Source organism: Bos taurus, chromosome X (genome assembly GCF_002263795.3).
Source record: "Bos taurus isolate L1 Dominette 01449 registration number 42190680 breed Hereford chromosome X, ARS-UCD2.0, whole genome shotgun sequence".
In the NCBI taxonomy this organism is placed as follows: Eukaryota; Metazoa; Chordata; class Mammalia; order Artiodactyla; family Bovidae; genus Bos; species Bos taurus.
In genome coordinates this window covers 53,706,058-53,720,952 of record NC_037357.1, presented here as the reverse complement: position 1 = coordinate 53,720,952, position 14,895 = coordinate 53,706,058, and the positions used below count along the sequence as shown (strand labels likewise).

Sequence of the window (14,895 nt, the reverse complement as noted above, 5' to 3'; positions counted from 1 at the left end):
TTACAGAGCTGCCATTCTGGAAATGCAATGTCATTTAGTGCTAACTTGAATGTCATTTAGTGTTAACTTTAAGCTGAGAGAACTTTTAAAAGATAATTAAATTCTTAAGATATTGGAGTACTGCATTTTATATCCAGATAGAATTTTCAAAGCTAACAGAATCTTCACTGGCTGAAATAGGATTCAAAATAGACTAATTCTTACTAACTTAGAGAAATGCTTTTCTTACTCCCTATGAGGGCTCACCCAATCTGTGTCAGAGTTCAGAGAACAAAAAATTTGTCTTGGCTGATGTAATTTAGAGGTTAACAGTGGTAATTTGTGAAAAACAACATCTTAGAATTTTTCCATTATTGCTTAATCTACTGTGTCAAAAAGTACTTTATTTACAAAGAATTATTTTTCACCTCTCCCATCTCTGTTATGTCAAGGGCCAAAGTGGCTATGAGGACAAACTTCAATTTCTTTTTGGCCTTGGCAGTTCCCTCCTGGAAAACAAGTCACTACTTCACTTCCATAATGTTCTTACCAGGAGAGAAAGGCTGAAGAAAAATTCATGGAAATGGCAAATATAAATGCAGTTTGATCCTGGGTCTAGAATCAGATGATAGAAGTGAACAGTTAATTATTGTTCTCAAGAGTCAAAGAATAAGAAGGAATAGGATTCAGAAATTTCTTCATTAATATCTCACAGGACAGGGAGATGCTATTTATATTACAGAGCAAAGATAAAAGTATCAATACAACATAAGCAATCATGGGAATAAGAAGGACTAGCACTTGTTGGGTGCCAACATGTGACATGTACTATACACACTTGGTGGTATTTAATCCTCACAATGATCTTGTAGCATGGGAATGGTTAGTCCTAGGTTACAGGTAAGGAAACTAAGATGCAAAGGATTTAATTTCCTTGCCTGAGATTGTTACCAAGTCCAAGCTCATTCTGCTCACTGCACGACAGGCCAATGAGCGTGAGAGACTAGGTGTTGAGACAAGGAAGGAACTTTAATCCGAGAGCCAGCTGACTGAGAATATGGCGGCAGGCTACTGTCTCAAAATAATCATCTTGTGGAGGCCTAGCTGCTAGGTTCTTTTATGGATAAGAGAGGTGGGGAGGTGAGGAAACAAAGTAAAAACACTATTCAATCCTTGAACATGTCCCCTAGAATAGCAAGCCTCAGGCAGGGGAATGTGTTATTTTCATTTCCTTATAGTCCTTTACAGGTGGGAGGCTCAGATTATCTCCCTAAAGTAGGCCATTATGTATGTTTATAATAACCAAAAAGGGATAAAGTCACAGAAGTAGAACTAGTGTAAATTTAAAATTAACCCTTTCTACATGGTTATAAGATCACATGTGTAGTTAATGGCAAGTCTAGAATTTGAAACTAGGTATTTCTTGTTTCAATGTCCCCAGTCTAGCTATGAAATTTCCATAAGGAATTCAGTAACGTTTCAGTTCAGTTGCTCAGCTGTGTCCAACTCTTTGCGACCCCATGTACTGCAACATGTCAGACCTCCCTGCCCATCACAAACTCCGAGAGTTTACTCAAACTCATGTCCTTTGAGTTGGTGATGCCATCCAACCATCTCATCCTCTGTTGTCCCCTTCTCCTCCCAACTTCAATCTTTCCCAGCAACAGGGTCTTCAAATGAGTCAGTTCTTCGCATCAGATGGCCATAAGTATTGGAGTTTCATTTTCAACACCAGTCCTTCTGATGAATATTCATGGCTGATTTCCTTTAGGATGGACTGGTTGGATCTCCTTGCAGTCCAAGGGATTCTCAAGAGTCTTCTCCAACACCATAGTTCAAAAGCATCAATTCTTTGGCGCTCAGCTTTTTTATAGTCCAACTCTCACATCCATTCATGATTATCAGAAAAACCATAGCCTTGACTAGATGGACTTTTGTTGGCAAAGTAATGTCTCTGCTTTTTAATATGCTGTCTAGGTTGGTCATAACTTTTGTCCCAAAGAGTAAGCGTCTTTTAATTTCATGGCTGCAATCACCATCTGCAGTGATTTGGAGCCCCAAAAAATAAAATCTGACACTGTTTCCCAATCTATTTGCCATAAAGTGATGGGACCAGATGCCATGATCTTAGTTTTCTGAGTGTTGAGCTTTAAGCCAACTTTTTCACTCTCCTCTTTCATTTTCATCAAGAGGCACTTTAGTTCTTCTTTGCTTTCTGCCATGAGGGTGGTGTCATCCACATATCTAAGGTTATTGATATTTCTCCCAGCAATCTTGATTTCAGCTTGTGCTTCATCCAGCCCAGCATTTCTCATGATGTACTCTGCATATAAGTTAAATAAGCAGGGTGACAATATACAGCCTTGACATACTCCTTTTCCTTTTTGGAACCAGTCTGTTGTTCCATGTCCAGTTCTAACTATTGCTTCCTGATCTGCATACAGGTTTCTCAAGAGGCAGGTCAGGTGGTTTGGTATTTCCATCTCTTTCAGGATTTTCCACAGTTTATTGTGATTCACACAGTCAAAGGCTTTGGCATAGTCAATAAAGCAGAAGTAGATGTTTTTCTGGAACTCTCTTGCTTTTTCAATGATCCAACAGATGTTGGCAATTTGATCTCTGGTTCCTCTGCCTTCTCTAAAACCAGCCTGAACATCTGGGACAACATGGCAACTAAGGGCATGGCAACATGGGCAAAGAAGGTTTGCTGGGTGCTGAATAGAGCCCAGGCAAACAAGTGGGCTCTTAAAATACATAACCAGATGGAAAGGAACTGACTCTCCTATTACCTGAAAATTAGAATATACACAGAAAAACCCTGGGTCATTAATTGGGGCATGTTAACACAATGAAACAAATGAATAACAAAGGACCCTAGAGTAAGTGGTTCTCAAATGGAAATGGATGGAATTCCAGTGTCCCTTCTTGAGAATCTGATGAATAATAAGAACTTGCTCCCTAGAAAAATAGCTCTATATAATACAACATTTTAAAAAACAAGTTCAGGGCCTTTTGGGTCTCCCTGAAGTCCCATGTTATAGACTACATCATTGCTGAAAATCCTTCTTATTTCCCTACATTGATGTTCTTTGCCATAGGACTTTGTAGCTCCTCTGTCTCAAAGCAGAGAATATTTCCTTGCCCATTTTTGTTGGCCTTGGCCATGTGATTTGCTTTGTACAATATAAGGGCCATAACACAATTTTCAAATATGGTCTTTAATAGCCACTGCATACTTCTGCTTATCCCTCTGGCATTCCTTCCATTACCATGAGAAGAAGATGCCCCAGGTGGCCTTTTGGTCCAAGATGGATTCGAAATATATCTAGTAAACCTAAGCTCAACCTGCAGCTTGGAGCTAAGCCCAGATGAGCCCAGCCTAGATCAGCCAATCTCCAGTTGACCAGTTGACTTACAAATGTAAAAAAGAGAATAAATGATTACTGTTTTTAAGTCAGTGAGTTTTGTAGTGGTTTTAATGCAGTAAAGTTGCAGAAATATTTTTTTTCTTTTTTTTTTAAGGTTTTTATTTTTTTTATGGTTATATTTTTTTTAATTATTATTTTTTTTACTTTACAATTTTGTATTGGGTTTGCCATACATCAACATGCATCCACCACGGGTGTACACATGTTCCCCATCCTGAACACCCCTCCCACCTTTCTCCCCATACCATCCCTCTGGGTCATCCCAGTGCACCAGCCCCAAGCTTCCTGTATCCTGCATCAAACCTGGACTGGCAATTCATTTCTTATATGATATTATACATGTTTTAATGCCATTCTCCCAAATAATCCCCTCCTCCCTCTCCCATGGAGTCCAAAAGACTGTTCTATACATCAGTGTCTCTTTTGCTGTCTCGCATACAGGGTTGTCGTTACCATCTTTCTAAATTCCATATATATGCATTAGTATACTGTATTGGTGTTTTTCTTTCTGGCTTACTTCACTCTGTATAACAGGCTCCAGTTTCATCCACCTCATTAGAATTGATTCAAATGTATTCTTTTTAATGGCTGAGTAATACTCCATTGTGTATATGTACCACAGCTTTCTTATCCATTCATCTGCCGATGGACATCTAGGTTGCTTCCATGTCCTGGCTATTATAAACAGTGCTGCGATGAACATTGGGATACATGTGTCTCTTTCAATTCTGGTTTCCTCGGTGTGTATGCCCAGCAGTCTATCACACTCATTCATAGAACATCTTCCCCTCAAGAGTCTATATAAACTAAGAACCTCTGCTCTACAATTTTTTATTATATAAGCCCAGTGTGCTTCTCTATGCTGGATATGCATTTTTGAAAATTACTGTCTGAATTCAAATTTATACAAATCAAACTCTATGTTTCCCACCCACTTACATTATAATATCTCAGTGTTTTATCCTCAGTTCAATGATCATCACCTAGCAGCAATTCCTAACACTCCAGGCATTTGTCTTTCTGCTCCTCAGTTTTTTTTTTTTTTTTTCTGTTAAGTAGTCAATGATCAAGAAACATATATTTAAAAGTATGAAGGGAGAACTTCTTTAAAGGAACCCTGCAGTGAATCCATTTGTAAGTTGAAGAATCTCTGTAATGGGAACAATCTTCTCTTTATTTATCTCTTTGGTAAGCTTAAATTTTTGACACCTGGTTCTCTAAAAGCAGAGTGCTTAAATTACTAAGCCTGCTTCTAGGCAAAGGGCATATTTATCTTGATATAAAATAAATAATATCATTTGTTACATTTTGGTTGCTGAAAATTTAATATGATGCTTAGATCTATGAGCAGTGTTTATATAAATATCCTTGCAACAGAAGTCAAGGTATATAACTGAGACGCCTCCATTTCTGGCCTACATTTCCTTCTAGGAAGAAATGAAACCAAATAGACAAAGTAAGGTTTGGCATAGTCCATTGCATTTAGATGCTCAATTTATATTTATGGAATTAAATTGGAAGAAAACAAAAATAGGTTCTGGCTCCAGTTCTGTCACCTAATAACTGTGTGACTATAGGAATCTGGATACGTTGTGAGGAGAAAGAACATTCTAGGCAGAGAAATGGTCTGCACAAGGACATAAAAGAATGAATACGCATGAGGTATTCAGTGAGCAGGGCCTCCCTGGTGGCTCAGTGGTAAAGAATCTATCTGCAATTCAGAAGCCACAGGAGACATGGGCTTGATCCCTGTATGGGGAAGATCCCTGGGATACTAGCAACCCACTGCAGTATTCTCACCTGGAGAATCTCCATTGGCAGAGGAGCCTGGCGGACTATAGTCCATAGGGTTGCAAAGAGTTGAACATGACTAAAGTGACTTAGCACTCACACATTCAGTGAGCAATGAGGAGACCAGCCAGACCAGCAAAAGGCTGTAAAGGTAAGAAGGAAGGCACAAGAACACATAATCACATGGCATAATATTCTGGACACATCACCTACAGATTCACAGTGAATACCTGAAATGTTGGGTCAGTTTTCCTCAGAAGACAGAAAGAACCAGGTGGAATCAGAGAGACTGCCTTTTGTGTTTCCATTCATACTCTTAATTTAAAATCCAGGTGTAATTTCCTTTTTCTATGGATCATTCCGTAAGGGAAGATAATTTTCTGAAGCTGAGAACAATCAAAATAAAATGTGTAATAATATTCAAAGTAGAAATATTATTGACACTATAGCACGTATGTCACTCAATAGAAAGACACAGGAAAATATATTCAGGAGCAATAAACTTCAAGTTAAATAAATAGCATTAAAGCTTATAACAAAATTACAGACAAGTAATTCCAGCTCTCTCAAGGGTCTTACTTTACTTCAAGGAAAACATCTTCCAATTATCATAAAAAGCCCTCTCCAATTTTCACAGTTCATCTATAATAGGCTGATTGCAAATGTAAAGTGTATGACTCAGGTAGTGCTGAATAGTTAGCTATAACTATAACCTCCTGTGTAATGACAAGCAATCGGAATAGCAATATTACTACTTAAGCTATTTAATTCAGATTGCTTAGCATTTATGCTAATATTTCTGCTGGAGGGGAAAAAACACAAAAACATGAAAATAAACAAGTATATTCTGATTATTAATCTTACATCACACAAAAATATCTACCGAAAAAGAAATCAATAGCAGGAAAAGAAGCATAATAATTCTTTGACTACAGTGCTAATAGGAGAGTATCATTTTCTTAAATATATTTCCCACATTATCATCAATGGAGTGCCTGCAGGGGGAAATAATAAAAAAAAGAACAAAAGAAAATGTTCAGCTCAGAGATTAAGACAAAGAATTCAAGAAAAGGCTTGAAGATGTCTGACCATTAATAACCTTCATGAGTGGGGAGTGGGGTGAAAGCCAATTTTAAAATGTCGTTATATAGTGTCATTATGCAAAATCAGTAGGGAGTAAAGAGAGCTGGCTTCATGCCTTGCTTGTTAAGAGTTAAGCGCAGCGCAGACTTTTCTACCTAGACATGCAGGTAGCAATACAGGCTGATTTTGGACAGGTCAACTAGTTTTTGGAGCAAACTTGAATTTTACAGGAATGCTCATATCCTTAAGAGGCAAAGTGGCCTCCACAAGAACATATCATTAAGTCTTTTGAGACTCTTTTATCATTTCATTCATAAACCCACCCATTTACTGATTCTCTACTATATGCCAGTCACTGCTAGGTCTCAGCCTTCAAGGAGCTTACCTTCTAGTAGGGTAGACAGCTATCCAGGTAAAGGAAAGAGAGATCACATCTACTTAGAAGATGGAGGTGAGGAGAATTGGGAGGAAGTCAGTATTGTCTTCAAAGATGAAGAGACCATTGAGTTAAGACTTGAAAGGCAAAGAAGGGTTTTCCAGGTAGCCAAGAAGAAATTCAAAGTAGAGGAAATAAAATCTAAGAAGTATAACCAACTATGGTGTTTAGAGGGAACTGCAATTATACCTAATTGGGTTTAATCCAAAACTTTCATTTACCTTGAAAAATTCAGTATAGCCCAAACACTCTAGAACCTGGTAACTTTCAATAAATTAGGTTTTACAATATCCAAGTCCTATATATGCAACATCACATCACAGATAAATAATCTGATTTCAGTGAAGTTGCTCAGTCGTGTCTGACTCTTTGAGACCCCATGAATCGCAGCACGCTAGGCTTCCCTGTCCGTCACCAACTCCCGGAGTTTACTCAAACTCATGTCCAACGAGTCGGTGTTGCCATCCAGTCATAGCATCCTCTGTCGTCCCCTTCTCCTGCTGTCCCCAGTCCCTCTCAGCATCAGGGTCTTTTGCAATGAGTCAACTCTTCACATGAGGTGGCCAAAGTATTGGAGTTTCAGCTTCAGTATCAGTCCTTCAAATGAACACCCAGGACTGACCTCCTTTAGGATGGACTGGTTGGATCTCCTTGAAGTCCAAGGGACTCTCAAGAATCTTCTCCAACACCACAGTTCAAAAGCATCAATTTTTTGGTGCTCACCTTTCTTCACAGTCCAACTCTCACATCCATACATGACTACTGGAAAAACCATAGCCTTTACTAGACAGACCTTTGTGGACAAAGTAATGTCTGTGCTTTTTAATATGCTGTCTGGTGCTGCTGCTAAGTCGCTTCAGTCATGTCCGACTCTGTGCAACCCCATAGACGGCAGCCCACCAGGCTTCCCTGTCCCTGGGATTCTCCAGGCAAGAACACTGGAGTGGGTTGCCATTTCCTTCTCCAATGTGTGAAAGTGAAAAGTGAAAGTGAAGTCGCTCAGTCGTGTCCAACTCTTCGCAACCCCATGGACTGCAGCCTACCAGGCTCCTCCGTCCATGGGATTTTCTAGGCAAGAGTAATGGAGTGGCTTGCCATTGCCTTCTCCGAATATGCTGTCTAGGTTGGTCATAACTTTCCTTCCAAGGAGTAAGCGTCTTTTAATTTCATGGCTGCAATCATCATCTGTATTGACTTTGGAGCCGCCAAAATAAAGTCTGACACTGTTTCCCCATCTATTTGCCATGAAGTGATGGGACCAGATGCCATGATCTTAGTTTTCTGAATGTTGAGCTTTAAGCCAACTTTCTTCCCTCCCATCTTTCACTTTCATCAAGAGGCTTTTGAGTTCCTCTTCACCTTCTGCCATAAGGGTGGTGTCATCTGCATATCTGAGGTTATTGAGATTTCTCCCGACAATCTTGATTCCAGCTTGTGCTTCTTCCAGTCCAGCGTTTCTCATGATGTACTCTGCATATAAGTTAAATAAGCAGGGTGACAATATACAGCCTTGACGTACTCCTTTTCCTATTCGGAACCAGTCTGTTGTTTCATGTCCAGTTCTAACTGTTGCTTCCTGACCTGTGTATAGGCTTCTCAAGAGGCAGGTCAGGTGGTTTGGTATTCCCATCTCTTTCAGAATTTTCCACAGTTTATTGTGATCCACATAGGCAAAGGATTTGGCATAGTCAATAAAGCAGAAATAGATGTTTTTCTGGAACTCTCTTGCTTTTTCCATGATCCAGCAGATGTTGGCAATTTGATCTCTGGTTCCTCTGCCTTTTCTAAAACTGGCTTGAACATCTGGAATTTCATGGTTTGCATATTGCTGAAGCCTGGCTTGTAGAATTTTAAGTATTACTTTAGTAGTGTGTGAGATGCGTGCAATTGTGCGGTAGTCTGAGCATTCTGTGTGATTGCCTTTCTTTGGGATTGGAATGAAAACTGACATTTGCCTGTCCTGTGGCCACGGCTAAGTTTTCCAAATTTGCTGGCGTATTGAGTGCAGCACTTTCACAGCATCATCTTTCAGGATTTGAAATAGCTCAACTGGAATTCCATCACCTCCACTAGCTGTGTTCGTAGTGATGCTCAACTAAGGCCCACTTGAATTCACATTCCAGGATGTCTGGCTCTAGGTCAGTGATCACACCATCATGATTATCTGGGTCGTGAAGCTCTTTTTTGTACAGTTCTTCTGTGTATTCTTGCCACGTCTTCTTAATATCTTCTGCTTCTGGTAGGTCCATACCATTTCTGTCCTTTATCAAGCCCATCTTTGCATGAAATGTTCAACAGCAAAAGAAACAGAAGCATAGAATACCTCCAAGCAGCTTCAAATATGTCTGGATCCTATGAAGACCAGAGGCTATTGATAATCTTCCATGTTAAGGTTCAGGTTCAAGACTTTCTCATAGACTTTGAGGAATGTTTTCAAAATCTAATTACAATGATACATATTTCTTGTGTGCATACATTGAAAACCTCATGGGCCACTGTTCCCAGAAATTCTCTCTCCCTCTCCAGTTAGGGAAATAGAGTTACCACTTCTTTCTTGCCATAACTCTAGAGCAAGGGGCAGGTGAATAGTGTGTAGAAATTCACAAGAGTATACTCTTAGCCTGTTTTCCAAATCACTGTATAATTCACTGGTTCATACAGCTGTCTTGTTCTAAAGAATACATAGCTAGTTTAACTTCTTAGTCAATGTCAGAAGGTATCAAGCTAACTAAAGATCTTTTAAAAAAATAAATGTATTCAAAGCAATATCATGTTGCTAGTGTAGTCCTTTGGGAAAAGTTAATCATTCTAGACTCAATGTGTTTTTACCTCAGATGCTCTGTGAGAGAGTACTAAAAAACAATTTGGACAAATGGTTGTTGAGTCTATTCTTCACATAGCCAAGCTCACTCCTGATTTGTGGACAGTTTCCAGTAGTACAGTGGGGGGACAAAGAAATTCTAGTGGAGATCAAACTAGCTTCCTTTTTTACTCATGGAAGGCAACCCATAGTATGATTTGCCAAAAAAAAAAAAATAAATAAATGAAATAGCCTTTTTCAAATGGTCATTCGAGATAAACTAGGAAAAGCCCGAGAGCCTATCTTCACCACATTATTCCTATATGGAACCCTTACATTCTCTCACTCAGGGCCCTCCTCTTTCTCCTGGCCAAAAATGTTTCTGCAGAAGATGGCATGCACACATTTAGCGTCTTTGAGTTGCTGTTTGTTGATTCACTTGATCTCTTACATGTGTGCTCACAGTAGTACTATGTTTCTTAGACATCAAGTTCCCAGAGGGCAGAGGTTCTATCTCTGCCATTTCTTAGTATAATTAATGTATCATGAAACAGCATGAACAGCAAGGTGCTTAATCAATGCCTTAATGCATTGGGATTAGTGTATAATTAGGGTAACCAAGTAATTGATCAAAGTGGGGCACTTCTGAGAGCCAAGTGGGACACTATTAATTATGTTTAGTTCAGTTCAGTTGCTCAGTCGTGTTGGACTCTTTGCAACCCCATGGACTGCAATATACCAGGCTTCCCTGTATACCACCAATTCCCAGAGCTTGCTCAAACTCATGTCCATCAAGTCGGTGATGCCATCCAACCATCTCATCCTCTGTTGTCCCCTTCTGCCTTCAGTCTTCACTGGCATCAGGGTCTTTTCTAATGTAGTCAGTTAAATACGTTAGGACAAGAGATATGAACCAGGACTGTTCTCAGCAAACTGTGAAGATATTGTCACTCTTCTGACCCAAAAGAAGGATTATCCCTTGCAATAGCCAGATTGATTTCTCATGATCATGAATAACACAGTATTTTGAGTTGGACATTACTTCCGAATGGAAAAAAAGTATATACAGAATGACTACAAAAGAATAAAATTAAGTGTTTTCACTCATATATACAATATCATATATACTGATATTGTAGATATTGTAGATGTCAGTTACCCCTCTTACACTAATTTTTAAGCTATATCTATTAATGTTAGTATGAATCAAGATTGCCAGGAGAAATATCAATAACCTCAGATATGCAGATGATACCACCCTTATGGCAGAAAGTGAAGAGGAACTAAAAAGCCTCTTGATGAAAGTGAAAGGGAGAGTGAAAAAGTTGGCTTAAAGCTCAACATTCAGAAAACTAAGATCATGGCATCTGGTCCCATCACTTCGTGGCAAATAGATGGGGAAACAGTGGAAACAGTGTCAGACTTTATTTTTCTGGGCTCCAAAATCACTGCAGATGGTGACTGCAGCCATGAAATTAAAAGACACTTACTCCTTGGAAGGAAAGTTATGACCAACCTAGATAGCATATTCAAAAGCAGAGACATTACTTTGCCAACAAAGGTTCGTCTAGTCAAGGCTATGGTTTTTCAAGTGGTCATGTATGGATGTGAGAGTTGGACTGTGAAGAAGGCTGAGCGCCGAAGAATTGATGCTTTTGAACTGTGGTGTTGGAGAAGACTCTTGAGAGTCCCTAGGACTGCAAGGAGATCCAACCAGTCCATTCTGAAGGAGATCAGCCCTGGGATTTCTTTGGAAGGAATGATGCTGAAGCTGAAACTCCAGTACTTTGGCCACCTCATGCGAAGAGTTGACTCATTGGAAAAGACTCTGATGCTGGGAGGGATTGGGGGCAGGAGGAGAAGGGGATGACAGAGGATGAGATGGCTGGATGGCATGACTGACTGGATGGACGAGAGTCTGAGTGAACTCCGCGAGTTGGTGATGGACAGGGAGGCCTGGTGTGCTGCGATCCATGGGGTCGAAAAGAGTCGGACACGACTGAGCGACTGATCTGATCTGATCTGATGACACCTCATCCCAAATCTGATGAAAGTAGGTACATATAAGCAATGAGTAAATGGTTAGGAAAAAATATCGAAAAGTTCTTACAATAGGCTTTATTTAAAGGTTGTCACAAAGAGACTAGTTCATCAAGCATATTTGCATTACCAGGAATAAAATTCATTTTTCATTAATTTGCATTTTAAGTCTGTAGCCAAATTTTAATGCATTTATCAAAGGAGAAGCCATGAATTAGCTTTTTCAAGAGAGGGTTAACCAGCTTTAAAAAAATAGATCTGATATCTATTCTTCTTTCTTTTTAATTCCTTTACATATTTATTTTATCTGATTATACATCAAGTACTCTAGCAGTTACATGCTTAAATTCTCTAGGAAAATCTCTCAAACAAAACCTTTCACTGAGCTCTTTGAGGAAGACACAACACCGCTGCAGTGGAGCTCCGTACTGTCTGCTCCTGCTCCTGACTCACTGCTGTTCTCTCTCGTGGAACAAGTTGGTCAGGAAGCCACACCCCAGCCATGGCCTTTAAAGATACCGGCAAGACTCCTCTGGAGCCAGAGGTGGCCATTCATTGGATTAGGATCACCCTCTCCAGTCACAACGTGAAGTCTCTGGAGAAGGTGTTGCTGATCTGATCAGAGTCGAAGGAAAAGAATCTCAAAGTGAAAGGACCAGTTCACATGCCTACCAAGACTCTGAGAATAACTACAAGGAAAACTCCTTGTGGTGAAGGTTCTAAGACTTGGGATCGATTCCAAATGAGGATCCACAAGCGACTCATTGACCTGCGCAGCCCTTCTGAAATTGGCAAGCAGATCAGTTCCATCAGTACTGAGCCAGGAGTCGAGGTGGAAGTCACCATTGCCGATGCCTAAATCAACCTTTTTAATAAATCGATAATCGTTTGGTTTTTTTTAAAAAAAAGCTTTTGCTGAAATTGAGTTAACAAAAGATATATCTGGTTGTCTGACATTAAGCTGAGAATGACCACTTAAAGATGTATCTCAGAATCGAATCCCCTTTGGTGTATTTTCTGTTTGTTCTCTTCCCTGTTCTTGCCATAGTACCAAGATAACAACAGATCATAAGACTAACAAAAATAATGGAGAGAAAATCCAGAGTGTGATTAAAATAATTTGGTTCTGGAACTGGCTAAATAGATGAAAGGTGATGTCTGAAGTGCTTTTTCTATTATGCCATTTGTTAAGGTCATTTTAATAACCGGACAGAGAAGCCCGGAGGGTTACAATCCATAGGATCACAAAGAGTTGGACACTACTAAGTGACTAAGCACAGAAAAGCACATGGATACATTAAGTCCTCCCCTGATTCTTCCAACCACAGGAGCATAAACATCTAATATGATCTTTGTGTTTTTTTTTTTTTTCTTTTTGACAGCTTACAAAGGAGTGAGGAAGAGGTGGAGAAGCACAATATTTTAAATCGAATTTTCAAATTAATTCAGGACAAAAGCCCAAAGCTTCAGCCAAGGTATTTGAAAGGCAATACAGCAATAGGTCAACTCTAGATTTTTGTTTTCCTAATTCTGACTTGAAATAAGAATTAGAAAATATATCCTTCTATTTCACTTTTCAGTTCAGTTCAGTCACTTCAGTTCAGTTGCTCAGTTGTGTCCAACTCTTTGCAATCCCATGAACCACAGGACGCAGCACGCCAGGCCTCCCTGTCCATCACCAACTCCCGGAGTTCACCCAAACCCATGTCCATCGAGTCGGTGATGCCATCCAACCATCTCATCCTCCGTCATCCCCTTCTCCTCCTGCCGTCAAACGTTCCCAGTATCAGGGTCTTTTCAAATGAGTCAGCTCTTTGCATCAGGTGGTGAAAGTATTGGAGTTTCAGCTTCAAATTTAGTCCTTCAAGTGAACACTCAAGACTGATCTCCTTTAGGATGGACTGGTTGGATCTCCTTGCAGTCCAAGGGACTCTCAAGAGTCTTCTCCAACACCACAGTTCAAAAGCATCAATTCTTCTGCACTCAGCTTTCTTTATAGTCCAGCTCCCACATCCATACATGACCACTGGAAAAACCATAGCTTTGACTAGATGGACCTTTGTGGACAAAGTAATGTCTCTGGTTTTTAATATGCTGTCTAGGTTGGTCATAACTTTCCTTCCAAGGAGTAAGCATCTTTTAATTTAATGGCTGCAGTCACCATCTGCAGTGATTTTGGAGCCCAGAAAAATAAAGTCAGCCACTGTTTCCAATGTTTCCCCATCTGTTTGCCATGAAGTGATGGGACCAGATGCCATGATCTTAGTTTTCTGAATGTTGAGCTTTAAGCCAACTTTTTCACTCTTCTCTTTCACTTTCATCAAGAGGCTTTTTAGTTCCTCTTCACTTTCTGCCATAAGGTGGTGTCATCTGCATATCTGAGGTTATTGATATTTCTCCCAACAATCTTGATTCCAGTCTGTGCTTCATCCAGCCCAACGATTCTCATGATGTACTCTGCATATAAGTTAAATAAGCAGGGTGATAATATACAGCCTTGATGTACTCCTTTTCCTATTTGGAACCAGTCTGTTGTTCCATCTCCTGTTCTAACTGTTGCTTCCTTATCTGCATACAGGTTTCTCAAGAGGCAGGTCAGGTGGGGTGGTATTCCCATCTCTTTCAGAACTTTCCACAGTTTATTGTGATCCACACAGTCAAAGGCTTTGCCATAGTCAATAAAGCAGAAATAGATATTTTTATGGAATTCTCTTACTTTTTCAATGATCCAGCAGATGTTGGTAATTTGATCTCTGGTTCCTCTGCCTTCTCTAAAACCAGCTTGAACATCTGGAAGTTCACAGTTCACGTATTGCTGAAGCCTGGCTTGGAGAATTTTAAGTATTACCTTACTAGCATGTGAGATGAGTGTAATTGTGCGGTAGTTTGAGCATTCTTTGGCATTGCCTTTCTTTGGGACTGGAATGAAAATTGACCTTTTCCAGTCCTGTGGCCACTGCTGAGTTTTCCAAATTTGCTGGCATATGGAGTGTAGCACTTTTATAGCATCATCTTGTAGGATTTGAAATAGCTCAGCTGGAATTCCACTACTTCCACTAGCTTTGTTCATAGTGGTGCTTCCTAAGGCCCACTTGACTTCACATTCCAGGATGTCTGGCTTTAGGTGAGTGATCACACCATAATTATCTGGGTCATGAAGATCTTTTTTGTATAGTTCTTCTGTGTATTCTTGCCACCTCTTCTTAATATGTTCTGCTTCTGTTAGGTCCCTACCATTTCTGTCCTTTATTTTACCTATATTTGCATGAAATGTTCCCTTGGTATCTTTACTTTTCTTGAAGAGATCTCTAGCCTTTCCCATTCTATTGTTCTCTATT

The 14,895-nt window shown here is 39.7% G+C and overlaps 1 protein-coding gene and 1 pseudogene across 26 annotated transcripts in view; one reads left to right on the top strand and one right to left on the bottom strand.

Annotated features, from left to right (window-relative positions):
- The window catches only part of IL1RAPL2 (interleukin 1 receptor accessory protein like 2), a 1,479,614-nt gene that overhangs the window by 836,142 nt on the left and 628,577 nt on the right, over positions 1-14,895 (bottom strand). The window lies entirely within an intron of this gene.
- Positions 11,971-12,432, top strand: LOC784210 (small ribosomal subunit protein uS10-like; annotated as a pseudogene).